General features: G+C 35.4%; 1 protein-coding gene across 4 annotated transcripts in view; it reads right to left on the bottom strand.

Annotated features, from left to right (window-relative positions):
* LOC123846052 (histone H3.v1-like) overlaps positions 1 to 19,895 on the bottom strand; it is a 98,745-nt gene that overhangs the window by 10,750 nt on the left and 68,100 nt on the right. For 3 of the 4 annotated variants that reach the window (XR_010412239.1, XR_010412241.1, XR_010412242.1), the window contains one exon: positions 318 to 1,481. The gene's annotated coding sequence lies outside the window, so the exon portion shown is untranslated. The remainder of the gene's footprint in view (positions 1 to 317; positions 1,482 to 19,895) is intronic. The other variant, XR_010412240.1, reaches the window with a different exon arrangement.

The raw sequence follows: 19,895 nt of genomic DNA, 5'->3' as shown, positions 1-19,895 counted from the left end.
TTTGGAGTATGAATAGCACCTTTTTCTTATTTTTTTCAATCATGCTCTACTCTTAGTTCCTTTTGGACATTTCAGTAAAGATTTGCAAGAGGAGCAAGTTACTCTTGTGGAATCAAAGTGCCAAATTTTCCCCCAGTGCCTGACATTTCCTTCTGATGGCACTGAGTCAAATAGACTAGAAGACATATAGTGTTTCTATTACCCAGGGAGAGCTTGTATACCCATGCAAATACTATACAAGATCAAGTAAATATTTAACAATGAAATTATGCTTCTTGATAATTTACATGTATAATTATTTGGCATGTTTTACTTACATTGGGGTGCTCTTGGTAGAATATAAGTTAGTTAGTAATGAAAGCATTGTGAATCAAGTTTGATGCCCAGGCTTGAAATCAGGAGTCTGAATCATCCTTCCTATTTCAATTAGCCTGGAATGAGATTTCAACCACATTGGGAATTACAAGTGTGAAGAAAACAGCAAAAACTATAACCTGCTGCTGACTTCCTCAAAGTGTGGAAATGAAATGAAACCCAAAATGGAAACTTGGGGATTATCTTTGTTCCCTTTGCTCTTATTGTCATTGTTTTTATACCTCCTTATACTTGCCCTGCTTTAATATATATTTTTCTATTTGATTTTCTTTGAAGGTTTGCTCTTTAAAAGAATCTTATCTATACATTTTAAAGTGATGAGTCTGATTATTGACGCAAACCAGCAAATACTTTCTCCTCTCTCTATGTCTCTGTTGAATAAATGGCATAAGGGGTGCCTGGGTGATTCAGTCAGTTAAGCACCCAGCTCTTGATTTTGGCTCAGGTCATGATCTCAGGGTCATGGGATAGAGCCCCAAGAACTGCTTGGGATTGTCTCTTTCTCTTTCTCTCTCTTTCAAAAGAAATAAGTAAGCAAGTAAGAAAATAAATAAATGGTTTAAAATTGATGACAATAAAAAAATTCCAGTATCAATAAAGGCAAACCTAAAACAAAGTTTCTGAGATATATGATTGTTTGGCTAAATAATTTTTCTAAATTTTTCTTTTTTTTTCAGTTCAATTGTATAGATTTAGAGTTGCAAGGGACTTTTGATATCTACTATTCCAGAAATTTTATTTAAAGATGAGGAAATCATTTGGCATGGAAGATTCTGGAAGAATAGTCAGTCTGATTTGCATCCGAGAAGTAGTTCATGATAGAATTGGGCTGAAGCAATTCTCCCAGTTTCTTAATTCAGTGTTCTTACTGGGAAATCTTGAGGTATTTACTATTTCTATTGTCATTGTAGCTGTTGTTAACAGGAAAAATTAAAGAGTAAAGGATTACTTAACTGGTGTTTTATGGAACCACTCTGAAGTCAGAGTTTGCAGACCAGTTTGACGCTAAGTAGTTGCCTTTGCTGTAATTCAGATGATTCTCACTATGCCTTCCCAGGAATCTATTTTATGAAGAGCTGAGGAACTTCCTTACAGACAGCTTCATTCTAAGAAGGAAAAAAAAAAAAAAAGGATTTTTAGGGTTGGTTCAATCATAAAACCTTAGCCTCAGCCTTAGCCTTAACATGAAAAACAGTTCTGAATTTAGCAAGGTGCTTGACATGTATGTAGATGAGTCTGCTGGCTTCACCTTATGGATTTATGCTTGAGTCTCTGAATAAATGGAAAGAACTACTCCATTACAGCTTGATGTGGTACTGGAAAAAATGCAGTTCTTTGGTAGCATTTTACTGGAGTGTGACACTGAAAAATGAAAGAAATTCTCTAGCTCTCCATATTGTGAAGCTTTGGCAGCTTGAGTCAGCGCTGCAGGGGAGAGGTGGTACCCAGAAGTGGCAGAACTTGGCAGCCATGTTGTTGTTACCCAATGAGATTGCTCTATCAGCAGGAGAAAGCAGTGTCTGCTGGGTGTGACTACATGCAGCCAAAAGAACAGTGATGCTAAATAGGAATGGTTATAATTCAACAGAAAGGAGAAGTGGAAGAAGGTGGGTAGTAAGGTTTGATTGGGTTTGTGAAATCTCCTAGAACCTCCATGAAATCTTTTGAGTTGGGGCTAGAGATGGGGAAGGAATTACTGAAGACTAAAGTCCTGCAGTATCCAGAGGGCAAGATTTTCATGGAAATAACTTAATTTCATATTTTATAAATGCCCAAAGTTCATTTTTATTTTGTAGTAGCCGATAGTATGAACAAGATACAGAAAAGGTCTTTCTCCTAACATTATATAATTACAGCAGAAAATGGAAGGCAGTTATTTTTACTTAATTAGTACAACTAGAGTTTTACTAAAAATAACTGAAATTTAATGAAACAGAGAAGATAAATGTACTTTGAGTTCTTTCAGTTTATCTATTCTTTGAGAATGCCAAATTTACTGAGGCAGAATACCTCCTAGCCTTATAATAGAGGTGAGTTTATAAATATATCACCACTCCTATTCTTTTCTCTTTTATCGTGCTTTAAATCATTCAGACTCAAACTATTTAAATTTTCTATCATGTCTGTACACTGATTTCAATAAAAATAACATTTTAAGAAGATGCAGTAAGAAAAGTGATAAGGAATAAAATAGTGGAGTGTAAAATAGTGTACCTGGAGCTTTATTTTTTTTTACATGAAAGTGACTTAAAAAGGGCAAATTGCTATCTATTGCTGTATAACAAAGCACCCCAAGTCTTCACAGCTTAAAAGAATAAAGACATGATCTCACAGTTTCTGGAGTCAGGGGTCTGGCATGGCTTGGCTGGGTTCCTCCTGCTCCAAGGTCTTTTGTAAGGCTGTGATCAAGATGTCCATTCAGCTTCAGTCATCTGGAGATTTGACTACAGGAGGATCCACTCTTGCAAGCTCACTTAAGTGGCTACGGGCAGGCCTCAGTCCCCTGCTTCAGAAACCCTCCCATGAGATTGTTTTATGATGTGGCAGGTGGTTTTTCCCACAGAGTAATCCAGGAGAAAGCAAAAGAGAGCAACCATGACAGAAACTACATTTTTTGGTAACCTAATCTTGGAAGTGACTCCGTCACCTCCACCACAATTTGTTAGAATTAAGTCACTAGGTCCAACCCAGATTCAAGAGGAGGTGTATGTTTATACACCAGGATGTATATATCAGTTGATGAGGATCTTTAGGGCCCATTTTGAGAAGCTGCCAACCACAGTCCCTAAGACAGGGAAATGGGTGAATCAGGGACTAGGTATTATGTTGATGAATAATGGGGCAATTTGAAATTTGGGTGCCCTAATTATCATTTCCCCTCACACTATCACTTTCTTTCATTGTTGAAATCATCCATATTTACCAGAACCCTCTCTGTTTTAAATTCTGTCATCTCTGTTCTAAATTCTGTCATCTCTGTTGTGGACAATGTTGATCGCTTCCTAAATGCTATAGAAGCAACTCAACTAGCAAATACTTCAGTTCATCTTTCACACTGTAACTAGTGATTTTTTGAAACACTAATCAGATCATCCACTATCCTTCAGCCCCACGTATTTTAAAGGTCCTTCAGTACACTCCTATTGTTTTTAGGACAGTAGACCAAAATTTTTAATGTGGCTTAAATATTTTATATGGCCTTTCCTTAACCCACCTCCTCAACCTCAAGTGACAGCAGTCTCCCTATAGGCTCTTTTCCAGCCACACAGTATGGGCCTCTAACCTTTCCTTGAACTGTCTTTCTTATCCCACGATTGGCATCTACACATGTCATTCTCACATGTCTGCCTGGGATGCTCTGTCTTCCTTCCCTGACCCCCCCTACTCCAACTCCTTTACCAATTATCTTTTACATCTGTAAGTGGAAATTTTTCCACCAGAGCAGCACTTGCCTGAATGACACAAAAATTAAATTTCATCATAACTAGCTCAAACCAGCTGAAACTTATAAAAATGATGAAACTTTGAATGACCTTGGTACACCAAATCCTTACTTGACCTAACTGAAGACTGATTACTGACCAACAAACTATGAGATTTTCTTTTTTTTTTTTTTGCCCAACCATGTATAGACCTTGGATTCATTCATCTTCTTATCCAGAGAGCTAGTTTTCAAGACTTAGCACATCACCAAGAATACCCCTGTCTAGCACTTAAAAATCTGTAACTTTTCCATGTCAGCAAATGACCCAGTGAATTTCTTCACTGGTATATCTTCTCTTGCTTTGTAAGTTAAATAAGATGCAACTTTGATCCTTTTTTTTTTCTTTTTTTAAAATTCTGGTGGTCTTCCTTTTATTCTCTAGCCCTTTACTTTAGAGCTCTCTAATTATGCAACTATGTGATAAATATCTTTCTCTGCTGCTAGACTTCAGGTTCCTAGGAAGTGGTAACTGTATTTACCATGGTATCCCCCAGCACTTGGCAAAATGCCAGTAAATAAATAGGCTCCTAACACATATTTGTTTAGTGGATGAGTAAATAACTTTCATTTTATGGCCTTATATTCTAAACCAAGAAAGTACATAGTATGAACTTTCTTCTTTTCTTTTCTTTCTTCTTTCTTTCTTTCTTTCTTTTTTTTTTTTTTTTTTAGTTGTTTAGGTCTTAGGTTTTCAGGCAACAACTGGCAATTTTAAAAAATCTAATAAAGACACATCTATCTTAACTGCTTGTTAGTTTGTGTTTACAAGTTGCAAAAGGCATGTAATGATTTGGAGAGGGTGATCTCTCTTCCCCTTCTCTCTGACATTACCAATAATGTGCTTGGCCAGCTGTGCAGTGCTGTCCATGTGTACAGAAATTCCTTTCTGAAAGGCACAGGTGATCATGTTACACCCTGAAGCCTGAGATCTGATTACTCTTATTATAGTAGCCTGAAAAGTTACAAATGTCATTAGTAGTCATTAAATTACTCTACTTGGCTTTCTAAAAGGAGCTCTGGTATTTGACTCAAGAGATCTCTTATGACTGTAAATCCCACATTTTGAACATGCATTTTCATGGGGCTGCATATTCTTTGACAGATCCTATGTATTATTGCTCTGAAAATGACTCTCAGTAATGAAAGTAGAACCTGAACCCAAGAATTCTAATGGAAATTCATGGAAATACAAGTCTTGGAATTAAGTGTGTGTGAGTATTCGCATGCCCAAATTGTCTTCTCCAACCCTTCTACTACCCCCTTCTTCTTTGCTGTGTTCAAGCAATTTAATTCTGCATCTAATTTTAATCTGTAAACCATATCCCTTCCTGCAGTTGTAAAGCATGTGTTAGCACTTAACCAGCAGGAGGGGGTTGCCTAAGGTAAGAGGATTGATAGCATAGACCAGGCATCTTAAAAATGGCTTTGTGTGATTTGGCGCCACTAGCTAAGTTAGCTTTGCGTGCATGGATCCAGTCTGTCTGTCCAGGGTTGAGAGAGATTCAGGCAGTGAATATAGTGGAATCTTTTATTCTTATTACTTGGTGTTGATTTTTCAGGAAAATTGGCCTAGGGAGAGGTGGTTTAAAGGAGTCTGAAGGCATTCACAATTGCTTTCTTAGAGGTAGAAGGAACAATAAGTGAATTTGTCTAAAGAAGGTGAGGACTTGGAAAATGTTGATTAAGACCCGTTAAAATGGGCGCCTGGGTGGCTCAGTTGGTTAAGCGACTGCCTTTGGCTCAGGTCATGATCCCGGAGTCCTGGGATCGAGTCCCGCATCGGGCTCCCTGCTCGGTGAGGAGCCTGCTTCTCCCTCTGACCCTCCCCCCTCTCATGTACTCTCTCTCTCTCTCTCATTCTCGTTCTCTCAAAAATAAATAAATCTTTAAAAAAAAAAAAAAGACCCGTTAAAATTATACTGAATTGTGATGGCATTGTGTAAAGTAAAAGAAAGGATTTGTACAATACAAATTTGGCTGCTAAGTAAATGCAATCTCTTCTTACTAGGCTATAATTTATAGCATTAGAAACTAAGAAAAAGCTGTTCATACACCCAGGATTTATTTTTAACTTAAGGTCAAGGGGAATGTTAGATTTTAAAGTTAGCATCTAGAATAAAAATCATGTATAACTAAAACAACCCTTGAAAATTCTTAAAACACATGTAAATTTCAAAATATGTGTTTCACTTGTGGTCAATGGTGGGAAAAAATTGTTGACATCATTCCCAAAACTTTTCCACCATTTTTTTCCTTACTTGCATTATCTTTTCAGATTTATTTGTATTTGTTGTTTAATATAAGGAATGCAACCCATCAGTGGTGGAGGTCTGAAGATAATTACTGTATTTCATTGACTTTAAGATGAGTCTTTTTTTTTTTCCATTTTAACATATCTGAAATTGAGATGTGTCTTATAATTGAGGCATTTTAAAATTATAATGATCAGGGTTTGTTCCTTCCTTCTTTTTTTGATATATTTATAAATTTATTAGTTTATTCCTTTATTATGTCTCACCCTCCCCAAAATGCAAGTTTCTGAGAATAGACACTTGTTTTCTGTTGTATCTCCAGTGTCTAGAATTGTTTCTGGCATAGAGAAGGCATTTAAATCCTTATTGGATTACTGAATATAACAGATATTCCATTAGCTTTGTTTCCTTCTCAGACTTCTCTCTCCTAGAATCTTCTGTCCTCCTGCTCCAATCTGGACCTGCAAGCCCAGCTTTCCAATCTTGAGCTTTGAGCCTCTAAAGTTTTTCTTTTTCTTGGCTTAATTCCTCATTTTGGTGGACCACAATTCATAAATTGTAAAAATTTTTAGTACATTTCCAATTGCTATTGCTATGTTACAAACCACCTCAAAGCTTAGTGACATTATGCTACAACATCATTTATTACCTTTTGTTTTCTGTAAGATAGGAATTTAGGAAAAGCTCAGCTGGGCCCTTGTGGCCTGGGGTCTCTCACTGAGGTTGCATTTAGATTGGAGCTGGAACCACAGCATTTATACAGTAGCTGGGGACTGGTCAGGCATCTCTCTTTATGTAGTTTCAGGGCCTGTCCATTTGGTCTCTCTATGGTCGTCTAGTTTAGTCTTCTTCACAACATGGTGCCCTCAGGGCAGTTGGACTATTTACAAAGAGGCTGGTTTCCACTCAGTATCATTATTTGGCCCTTCTACTTAATGATAGTATTAGGAATATAGAATTCTAGATAGATTATTTTCCTTCAAGATTTTGAAAACAATTTTCCATTGTTTTCTGACTTTCAGAATTGTTGTTGAGAAATCTGATGTCATTTAAATTCCAGATCCCTATAGGTCAGCTGATTTTTCTGTCAGACTTTAGAATGTTCTATTTATCCTCAGTGTTTTGAATTTTCATGTGAATCAGGAAATAGCTTTGACAAACTAGTGAAGTCTCGCTCAGTTGAATTTTAGGTTCTACTCTATTTTATGTCCTGATAACTGGGTTCTCTCTCATCACTTCATTAATCTAGTTTGAATCATATGTCTGTCTTCATGTAGGTTGCTGTAAGAAAATAGCAAATACTGGGTTGCTTATAAACAACCAAAATTTTTTCTCACAGTTCTGGAGGCTGGGAAGTCCAAGATCAAGGCACCAACAGAGTTGCAGTCTGATGAGAGCCTTCTTCCTGGTTCAAGCCAATGCCTTCTTACTGTTTCCTCATATGATAACACAGCTTAGGGCTTTCTATAAGGTCTCCTTTCTTTTCTGTTTTTTTCCTTTTCTGTTTTTTCTTCTCTTTTCTTTTTCTTTCTTTCTTCCTTTCTCCCCTTTCTCATTACTTTAGACAATACTATTTTGTCTTGTCATTAATTGCCTATTAGACTGGAAGAAATATAGTAGTTAAATTCATATGTGGTAAATACATAAGTAAATGTTAAGACTCCACTCTAGAGGCTACAAATAAAGGCTACTTCTATATGTAGTTTTTGGAAAAAACTACTTTTCAAAGAGACTCAACTTTGACTCATAGCATCTAGTTTAAAATATTGTATCATATGAGTCAGTCATTGGAGGTACTGCTTGCTGAGTAGCCATGTTCATGACTCATTCATTCAACAAATATTTATAGAGCTCTTATCATGTGTTTGACATTGCTCTTAATATAGGTTGGAGCAACAAACAAAATGGGTAAAGGCTCTTACTTTTGGAGATTATTTTCTCTGATGAACAAGAAAAAACAGGTCTTAAATCACTTAAATTATAATACCATTCTTCCAAATATGGAGTCTGGAAGTATATACCTTATTCTCAGATCATGCCTTTATATTTTATGTAAATCCCAACAAAAGTTAATTTTGGCCAAGCTATTATTTTGAAAGGAATACACTATTCTTTCTCAGAAATAGTTATTCATTGAAGGTTAGATTCTCAAAATTTCTATTTAAACTAAGTGGTATAGTTTAGAGCCATCCCTCAGCTGGTTCTGTGACTGTGGTCATATTACTTATTGTCTTGTCCCCATCTTCAAAATAGTAATCTCTTCCTCAAATGGTTCTTGTGAAGATTAAAGGACACCTAGATCATTGTGTAAATTCAATAAAGTAAATGATAATTCTACTTAACTTTATTTCTTTTTGCAATTGACCAATGCCTACTGTTTTTTTTTTTTTTTAATGTTTTTATTTTGTTTTTAGAGACAGGGAGTGTGTCCATTTGAGCGGCGGGGGTGGGGGTTACAGCAGAGGGAAAGGGAGAGAGAGAATCTTTTTTTTTAATTATTCAATTTAAACACTTGCTCTCTCTTTTTTTTTAAAGATTTTTTTTATTTATTTGACACAGAGAGAGAGAGAGCACAAGCAGGGGGAGCAGCAGCAAAGGGAGAGGGAGAAGCAGGCTCCCTACTGAGCAAGGACCCTGGGATCATGACCCAAGCCAAAGGCAGATGATTAACTGGCTAAGCCACCCAGGCACCCCAGAAAGAGAATCTTAAGCAGACTCTATGCTCAGCATGAGCCCAACATGGGGCTTGATCTCACTACCCTGAGATCATGACCTGAGCCCAAATCAAGAGTAGGATGCTTAACTGACTAAGCCACCCAGGTGCCCCAAGACCTACTGTCTTTTAGGACAGTAAAGAAGTATGTGTTATCAGCTTGAAACAAAACAAAATAAAACAAAACAAAAAAACAGCAAAGCAAAAAAAGGAGAAGAAAAGATATAATGCATTTGAAAAGAAAAATCACCAAAATTTCAGCACTAAGAATTAAATAAAAATAATGTGTCATACATAAGATAGAGTTTACTGCTATTACTCACTGCTACTACTAAATATTTATTAATTGCCAGAAATTATACTAAAGTCATGACATGAATTATTTTATTTATCCTCAAAACAACACTATCAGGTAAGTAATATTATACCAACTATACAGCTGAGAAAATTGAGGCTTAGGAAGGCTAACTAATTTCTTCATGGCTTCTCCTTTAGTAAGTTGGGATTTGAGGGCTTTTTTTTTTAGTAAGTTGGGGTTTAATCCTCAGTCTGAGTTTTACTTAATTATAAGCAGACTCTCCATTCATTAAAACATTTTTGGGTTATTATTATTTCTTTTTTTTTTTTAAAGATTTTATTTATTTATATGAGAGAGAGAATGAGATAGAGACCATGAGAGGGGGGAGGGTCAGAGAGAGAGGCAGACTCCCTGCTGAGCAGGTAGCCCAATGCGGGACTCAATCCCGGGACTCCAGGATCATGACCTGAGCCGAAGGCAGTCGCTTAACCAACTGAGCCACCCAGGCGCCCTGGTTATTATTATTTCTTATCATATTCCTGTCATAATTCATTGCCCCATTCTCCACTGTTGAACATACAGCTTGTTTCCATTATTAAATTTCTAAAAATAATGTTGCTTTGAATATCTACATTAAAGAGAATCCTGGAAATATAGTTATTGATTCAAAGTTTATGAAGATTTTACAATTCCTGATAAATAATGCCAAATTGTTTCCATAAAGTTAGCATCAGTTCAAACTCTCATGAGTATTATATGATTCTGAAGGCAAAGGAGAGATACCAGCCTTAGCTAACAAATAAACTAGGGTTTATTTCAAGGCTTCAATCATTTTGTAGACATCTAAAAGCCACACACACACACACACACACACACACACACACACACCAGCAAAGACAGCTGGGAAAATGAGTTCTAGACCTGGAACTTTGTGGACTGAAGTTGCCCCATCCATCTCTCAGGGAACTGTACAATATCTCACACCTGCTTTTTATTGTTGCTCTTCATTGACCACCTTCTACTTCTGACTTACTGACATATAAGCAGGGTAAAATGTCAATCCACCCTTTATCTTTGTGACATTATAGATCTTGTACACACCTACTACCTCCTGACTGATTTAGTGTATTTTAGTTCAAATTCCTAAGAAAAAAATATAAAAGTTTCTGCCAAGCCTACAAATTGGTTCCCTTGGGACAGGAGCATACACTTGGTCAATCAGGCACTGCTGGGGAGATCACGTGTTTAAATAAGGCGGTAAGATCAAGCTTGGAAGTAAGTATCAGGAGAAATCAATCATATCTAGGATATGAGAACATTCATTTCAGCATTAATAGTTTCTGTGTCATTTTTGTAATCAATTAGCTTTATTAAAGATAAATTACTTTTCAGTGTTTTAAGTTTGAATTTTCATTAGTGAAGTAGAATTTTACATAAAATATGTAAAATTTACATCCCTCATTTGCATTTCTTCTGTGATTCTCTGGTTCTGTTGTTCATTTATCTCTTGAGGTATTAATTTTTCCCTCATTGCTTTTTCTATATTAAGAACATTTTTTACATTTTTATGTATTAAACACATTTTCATTTGTCTTGCTTATTGATCATATTCTTTTCCATTTGGACATTTGTCTTTTTATTGTATTTTTTTGACATCCTCCCATGATTTTTTCTTTTTGCTTTGATTCTGTTAATATCGAAAAAGTTCTTCACTATTTCAAGACTAGTAAATCTTCAACTACAGTAACTTTAGAAAATTTTTTACAATTTCAGTTAATTCCTTAATGTTCTAAACTAAATCTTGAGGGATTATGTGAAATTCCAGGTAAAATTTCATTTTTTTTCCTACTTAGCTAATATTCACATTTTTTCCACCAGAACAATCCATCTATTAAACATATTAGGAAACTTTATTCAGAGTGCATTAAAGAGTTCTATAACATAATCAAGTTTTTAATTTAAAAAATACTGTGGAGAAAATATTGAACAGATGGTTGATTGTAGACAGGAATTAATTAGGAGACTATTGGAATGGTCCAAGTAAGAAGTATGAGTTTCTAAACTAGGTAGTAGAAGTACACAGAACAATTGGAATTTTAGTTCACAAGAAGTGAGCATCTTTTTTTTTTTTTTTAATTTTATTTATTCAAGTAATCTCTATGCCCAACATGGGGCTTGAACTCATGACCTCCAGATCAAGAGTTGCATGCTCTTCCAACTGAGCCAGCCAGGTGCTCCAAGAAGTGCACATCTTTAGGACATTGTGATTATATGTGCAGAAGAGAACAGAAAGCAAGAGATAGGAGATGCAATATATGAAGATTTCTGGCTTTGACTGTCAAGTAGATGAAAGGTGTTATCTCTTGGGGAAAAGATGTTAAGTTTGCTGTGGCCATGGATGGACTTGGGTCTATGGGAAAAGCAGAAGACAATTATATTTGCAGATTTGGGACATCTAGACTGGAGACAAAAATTTCAGCATCAGCAGAATCTAAGTAGATATAAACATCATACATATGCTGAATTCCTTCAAAGATTGTGAAGTATGAGAAGAGAAGAAACTCTGAAATTTCAGCCAACAGTGTGTCTCACAAGAAAACAATGGTAGATTAAACAGATTAAGATAGGCTTCTAAAAAAAGAAAAAAGACATCACTGTTATAAAGGCAGAAAAATTCAAATGAGATTAGGGTCACAAAAGTCAATGGAGACTGGACTTTAAAGGAGGAAGAAGTGTTGAGTAGTGACCAGACATCAAGGGGAGTCCAAGCAGGAAAGTATGATTTGTATCTGTCAGTATGGAGCTTGCTGGCGATTTGGTCAAGAGCAGTTTCAGTAGAACAATAGCATACACAAGTGGAGAGGGGAATGGAAGAAGAAGACAAATTACAGGTAATTGTGAAAATAGGAAGCCAATAAATTTAGACAGTGCTGTACACTATATTCAAAGTCTCAGCTTTAAAGAGGAGAAACAAATGGGATGAAGCAAGTACAGAGAAGATTTTTCTTAAATTTCCTTTGTTTTTTGCTTGAGAAGAGAGAAAGCTAAACCTTGTAAGTTTCTTTTTAAAGATTTATTTATTTATTTATTTATTTATTTATTTATTTATTTGAGAAAGAGAGAGAGAGTGCACAAGCAGGGGGAGGGGCAGAGGGAGAGGCACATTACAGGGAGAGGGATAGAGAAAGAGAGAGAAGTAGACTCCCCATTGAGCATGGAGCCCGACCTGGGACTCAATCTCACGACCCTGAGATCATGACCTGAGGCAAAATCAAGAGGCAGATGCTTAACCGACTGAGCCACCCAGGTGCTCCAACCTTGTCACATGTTAAATGGAAAGAACCAAGACAGTGAATGAGGAGAGGGATATCATAGAGTAAAGTGTGTCCTGAGCAAAACAGGGGGAAGATAACTATAGGGCAGGAGCCTCTATGTTTATAAGTATAGCTGAGGAAATCGAGGGAGCAATTTGATGGACTAAAACTACTCAGTGAAAACCAGAAGTCAGTTCATCCATTGGAAATGGAATGATGAAGCAGCTGAGGAAGGAGGAAAACATTTGGGCTGACAGGGGAGAGTGGGGTAGAAGAATGCTAGGTCAGAGTTGAGGGACAAAGGAACTTGGAAACCCATGGATACGTACTAACATACATCCACATGATTGTGTGACATTTTTTTCCCCAGCAACACCAAAACTGAAAAGGCAGCCGCCTTGTGGATAAGAGAGTGAGAACTAGAATAGTAGGAAATGATAGGCAGAAAGTGAGATACCACAGTTTAGATCTTGGTTGTGGTGAAATGTTTTATGGTCATGATGAGATCTGGAGCCGGGTCCCAGGAATGGGTTTCTGCAATGGGACTTGAAGGAAAATAAAATTGAAAAGGGCAAGGAATGAAAAGAATAATGTATTTGACAGATTTTAAAATATGAATATCCAAGCCTTCCGAATATTCCAAACATAAACATTCTTGAAGGATTTATGTTATTATAATTACTATTATTACACATAGCAATACAATAATTATTATTTCAAATGATAAGCTTAAAACTGCTGTGGTAGAATTCAGTGACAATAGTTCAATATAAAAACAGAGAGCCAAACTATTTCAGAAAAACCATGACATACATAGCCTTTTTGTAAAGAAGTCAGATGAGTAATATGAAGTAATTAATAGACCATGGTTCTAAGTCTAATAATACGGATCAGCATCTTGGAAGGCAAAGCATAAAGAAAGTGGGTAAAGTTTTACCTTAAAGTTGGATTTAATTAGAGAAATCAATCTACCATATGACTCTCACAGGGTCCCGATAGTTACATAGTTATTTATACATTTTTTTCCTTCTTAGCAAATACCATAGCAAGAGGAAGGATTACTTGAGTCAGTCCCCACCCAGAGCAACAGAAAAATAAAATTATTGGGTGTTTCTGTCCTAATTTGACCAAGAAATCTAATAAGAGATAGAATGATATTTTTAAGTGCCATTGTTATTAAGGGCATGGGTGCTGATGTGTTTCTTTCTGTCTTCTCTGCCACCCACACTGCGAGAGTAGGAAGGTGTGCTCACTTAAACGATTATCTTATAGATTCTATGAATAAAACAGGTTACCTTTTTTTTTTAAAAAAAAGTGCTCTGTGCCATTCAGAAATGTAGAGAAGTATTATTCTTGCTTGCACTAGTGCCTTTTTCATCCAAATCTGATCATTATAATAAAAGCTGAGTAAGTAAACCTGAAGATGCTGCCGTTTGGAAAAGTTAAAGATCAATGTTACTACATTCAATACATCTTTCAAAGGTGGGGTATCTCTTGATTGTGTCTGCAAAAAGTGGGGCCACAGTTGCATTCATTGTTCAGTGAGCTTGTCCACACAGTTCAACCCACCGACAGCAATGAATGTTGATTGTGACCTTTTAAAAAATAATCTCTGCGTGGGAAAGAGAACATCCTGGGGTGTCCAGGTTTGGTTTTCCGTCTTCTGCAAATTCTGAAAGTCGTGGAGTAGTAGATGATGATGATGATGGTTAGCCATAGGGTACAATCAACGGTCGATGGTTTTGATTTTAATTCCAAACTCACCGACAGCGTTGAATGTTCACTGAAGCAACCTCTACACTGAGAATTCTGCTGACTTTATAGTATCTGTAAGTCTTGGAAGGGGGCGGGAGACAGAAACAACAGAGTAACTTTAGTCATACATTTATGCATTTTAAGCCATTTCAAAAGAATATGAAAGAAGAATGTGATTCTTCCAACCAAGAGTTTGGCAAACCTCCACATCACGTTGTGTGAGAGGAAAGGATCTGTTTCACTGAGCTAAAAAAAAAAAAAAAAAAAAAAATGCCTATTTTGGCTTAGTTCCAGAGATGAAATTATCTCACTCTTAATGACAGGGAGAATTTGTTATTCAAAGGAGCCTGAAATATCAAATCAAAACAATATCTTATAATTTAAATATTGCTATGCTTATAGAAGGTAAATATGAATATTTAGATTATACAAATTAAACAGAATTTTCATAAATTTCCTAAAATCAAATTAATGTTAGTGTTATCTTTTTGTATTTAGTATTTTTTTTCTAAAATAGGTTATAGGAAAATAAAATTTAAAAAGGCTATAAAAATTAGTACATTTTCTAAACTACTAAACAAATAATAAGAGAAGAAATCAGCTCAACACATTTTTCTTTGCTTTTGGCACCAAGATTTCATTAAAACGGTAAAAGGTAAAAACAATCTAGGTATGCTACAACACCATTCATTTCTAACTATTTTGGATGTGAAAATCCTAACACTTTTGGGGGGTTCTTTTCATATTCCTTTTATCCAAAGTGCTTTGTGACTTATGCTTATTTTTAAATTATTGCAAATTCTATTGAATCTATTTTTAGAACCACTTTCAATAATTTTTTTAGCTTCAATTAAAAAAGTCACTTTGTATGTATCAAAACCAGGATAGAAAGTCACTATTTCATACACTTAAGCGGCACCCAGTGTGGTTACAATTATCTGTGGGTAAGACGACCCACAACAATTTAGAATAGTGCTTTGAAGGTGATCATGGTCTGTTCAACCAAGGCAATTGTTCTTGAAATGTAAGTGAAATATGTACTCTAAATGGTTATATATTCTAATATTTCACTTTAATATCTTAAAGCCATTGATTGTTTAGTGCCTTCTAGATAAATGTTTATGTGGAAACTGATTTTTTAGTTATCTCTGGGGAGTATGTACTGAGGCGACAATCTTAGAATATAAGCTAGTGATTAATCTGAATTTTACAGTGTTTAATTCTTTTGAGATAACCAAATTTTTCCTACAAAATAAAACTTTTTAGGAGAATGCTTCATCCGTGGGTATTTCTGGGGTGCTGCTGGAAAGAATATTATCAAGGGACTGCGGATTCGTTTGTCTGTGTTATCAATTACAACTGAGGGCACGTCACTCCTGCTCTTTTGCCCCTCTTACGATACTGGCGGCAGGTCAACTTACAACCATTTTCAGTCATGCCTTTTCCTCTCTTGCTACATGTGTTAATATTATTATAATAGGGATGCCATGATAAAAGACTCTAACTTGTGTATTTTGCATTAATACAAAATATGCATTTGGCTTACTAATAAGCAAAACTCTAGGGCAGTTACAATTAATCGCAATGCATAACTATGTTCTTATTTGTGTTCCAAAATATTTTCCTACAAGTCTTTTATATAATTAACTTAAAATTCCTAGCTATAAAAATGATTCACTTATAACAATAAGAAATGCCATTAGATGTCTTGCCATATACACATAAAATAGCAATGATAAATACAGTGATTAATTTCTTTTTTCCCTGGGATAAACTAGATGCATGCTTCATATAGTTATAGTTTGTTGAAGGTAAAATCTCATCTCTGAGCAGTGTAAATGTTCCAGAAGTGGAAATAAGATGTCTGTGTTCTTACTTGCAGGTTCCCTTGTGTCAGACAAGAGAATAAACTTTAGGTTATTTTTATTCCATATGGGAAAAGTGTTCTACTTGCTGGTCAACTTAATTTTCTACTAATTCATGTGTGCTTTCAATTATTATCTCGTATCTTCTAAATCTCTCTCTTCCACACCTTTATTCTCATGACTTAATCCTTAGCCATAAAACACTGATTTTTGAAACACTGAGATTCAACAGTACTGAAATTTAAATTTTCTGTAAGAAAATATGGTTTCTCTTTTTAGAACACATTGTTCATAATTCCAGAATTCTTTGAGATGGCAATTCACAGACAAATCAGTCCAACGGACACTTATTGGCCCTTATAATTTTAAAAGGAAATTTCATTTTCTGGAAAGATTTGGAAATCTACGGACTAGCCATCTTTGTGATGTTTGTTCTTGGAAATGTTCACAGACATAAATATTGGTGTGTTTGGTAGCAACCTGCATACTTGCATCGTTTTCCTTGAATGAAAGGAGCCACGGCAGTAGGTCATTTATGGATCAATATCTTTCTATTCATCTCCTCATAATTTTGGAGGGTTGTGTGGACAGAATAAGACCAACTTGCAAAAAGGCCAGATTTATTTTAGCCCTTATTTCTCATCTCTAGGCTTGCGAGAACATTAAATATTTCAGTTTTGCTTAAGGTTAGTAGGTCATAAATAAACCAAAGCCATTTCTTTGCTTTGAGCAAGAGGGTCACAGAATACATGAAATACCACTTTTCAACACAGCACACCCTAACATGAATTGACAGAGGAACATGAAGAAGTAGTGTGATGTGCCTCAGTAAAAGGCCATAGGGATTTGGGATGCTGAAGTTGTCTGTTTTAAGAATAGATTATATATCTTGTCTGATGACCTGTATTTAATTTAAGTGACTGCCTCTGCCAGTGCTTCTAGAGGGCAAGTGTGTGAAATAGAGCATCTCAATGTCAATCTCCAGTCCTTTCCTCTGCCTGATGCCTTGACCTAAATTGAGCATGTGGGCGTTGATCTGGACAAACGAAAGAGAATGAGATTTTGTGACCACGTGAGTTTTATTAATTCTAGTTGGTTTGAACATTTTAGGGACAGCACATATCCATGAACAGATTTATATTTTAATCAGTTTTATTTTCTGTTTATGGGAATGAATCTTTGTTTCGAAACATAAAAAGTGAAAATGTTGTGTTAGAAAAATAGCCATTGCATGTCCCTCCCCAGCCCCCTGGAAGAAAGTGACACCATCTCTAAAACCCAGAATAAATGAGATGCCAGTTTAAGTGGTATTTTGGAGGCCCCTAGAGTCCTTTCTCAGGTTCATATCCATTTTCTTGGACGATTTCTTCCTCTATTCAGGATATGAAATCTCATGAAATGTTTCAACACTAACATTTTCACCTAACCAATTATACAGTTAGATTGCCTATTACAGAAATGCTCATTCTTGGTAATTATAATTGGAATTATTGGGACTTCTGGCTACTTCAGTAGAAAGAGTGAAAGCATCAGAGGTCAGAAACTGACTCGATTCAAAGAGAGCCAAGTTGAATACTTGGACCTGGTTCTTCATGAGAATGCAGAAAAATCAGGGCCAGTGACGCCAGAGCTTGGCTCAGATGAGACATCTTTTACTACTGAAATACTGACACCCCAGAGGGGCCTATAATTTTGTTTTCCAACAGCTTTGTAATTCCTGATAGCCTTTAACCCCTGGTGACAGCAGAGGGCCTGAACGTTTCTGGTTTTCCTTCCCTCCCCAAACTGTGGAAATAATTCCACACTATTCACTTCGTAAAATATCTTATGAATTTGCTTTGGAGAAAAGAAGTATTTCCAGCACAACCTTTGTACTACTTGGCAACGTTACCAGCAACTGAATAAAAAAAGATTGCCTTTTGATATACATATTAACTAGATTTATATAGAAGTAACCCATATAGTGTATATGTTCCAAAACAAACTATGAATGATTTTTAAAATATTTTTCACAGACAAATCAGTCCAATGGACACTTATTGGCCCTTATAATTTTAAAAGGAAATTTCATTTTCTGGAAAGATGTGGAAATCTACAGACTAGCCATCTTTGTGGTGTTTGTTCTTGGAAATGTTCATAGACATAAATATTGGTGTGTTTGTTTAAAAACTATATACTATCACAAATCAAAGTTTAATCCAATAGAGAAGGTAAAAAAAAAAAAAAGGAACCCTTTAACTCCAACATGAATGCCACTTTTAATAAAAGCCTAGCATTAGTGATATTTTTTGCTTTTCCTACTTTCCTTATAGTAATCATTCATTATCACAGCTGGATTAAAACTTTTTTTGCAGAGAATGTATACAAACTATGTTTATATGTACAAAGGCTTTCCATGTACGTGTATTGAGGCAATTTGAAAGGTATTCTTTATTGGACAGCACCGGAAGATAACTAAGAGCAGCAAAACTGGGTCAATGGACTGGGATCTGCCACTCACTGGCTTGGTTACATAACTTCTTTGAGCTTTAATTTTCTAGATAAAATCTGGATAATAAAATCATCCTCACTACACTAGTTCAATTTATTTCCAAATAATCCTTTAGAATAGATATTCTGCAAAGGATAGCATAATATTCCTTATTTTTTAAAGGATAGAGGTTTTTATCTAGGTCTTCCAAGATTCTAATGCTTCTTCCCTTTAAAAACAGCTGCTTTCCCACTTCTAAGATGAAAAAAAGAGAGAGAGAAATGTTAGATTTCTTTTCTAAATAGCCTCAAGATATATCACTTAAAAAAAAAAAAAAGCACAATAACATTCCCAGTAAGATCAGCACTCTGCTATGTTTGTTCCTTACCTGGTAGGTGGTACTGACAGGCAGGGAGAACTCTTCCAAGACAGGTAGTATTAAAGAGGATTGATGTCTACTTTAAAAGTTACAATTAATCTTAAACGCTCCTGAAGTTAGGAGCCCTTGCTTAACCTAATGCATCCCTGTCTTAATCCCCATTAGCGCAGTGTGGGGTCTAGAGTGGATTCAGGATGATTTTTCATCTTTCAAAATAGTTTCTTGTTTTTGAGGTTATGTTGTAAATTATTTTAAATCAAATAAGTATGTAATTGACTATGCATAGAATTAGATTAGCGTTTAAGTATCATTGTATCTTTAAACATTCATCAAATCTTCATATTTTTTAATGTTTGAAGGTTTGTCTACTGGGAAAATATTTCAGTGTTTCTTTGCTCTGAAATTTAAACTCCTTCCTGAAGCAAAAAAAAAGAAAGAAAAGAAGAAAAAATATACACATTACTACATTCTTCCAAAATCCATTAGCATATTTTGTAATTAAATTATATTGGGATTTTAAACTATCCCTTTATGAATAATTAATCATGTAAATAACCAATTTACAAAAAAATGTCTTTTTTATTTAACTAGAATAAAACTTCTTTTTTATAGAAAAGGCATAATACTAGTGTGACGTTTGGAGTGAGCTGAATATGATGAAAAATTCAAGTCATAACTGAAGCTAAAAAATATTTTTTCATCATGAAGATTCATTATGCCAATAGTATAACCATTGTGACTTCCACAAACTGTGTCAATGCCATGGTTGGAGGTGGTTCTTTTTAGCAAGGAAATGTAGTGAATGCCCTTGATCTAAGACTTTGCAGGAATGGTTGATTAATCCCTCAGTTTGGAAAGAATAGGCATGTTGACTGATATTTAAAATAATTTGAGAATTAACCCCCAGTAAACATACCATGTTAGTTACACAACTGTCTTATTATGGCTATATTCTTAAACAAGTAAATTAATTATGGAAAATTAAAAGTA

This window comes from Mirounga angustirostris, unplaced genomic scaffold (assembly GCF_029215605.1).
Source record: "Mirounga angustirostris isolate CCGP_5_RB_7025 unplaced genomic scaffold, mMirAng1.0.hap1 SCAF_6, whole genome shotgun sequence".
NCBI classification, from domain to species: domain Eukaryota; kingdom Metazoa; phylum Chordata; class Mammalia; order Carnivora; family Phocidae; genus Mirounga; species Mirounga angustirostris.
Note: the sequence above shows the minus strand (reverse complement) of the source record. Positions and strands in the feature narration are given on the sequence as shown.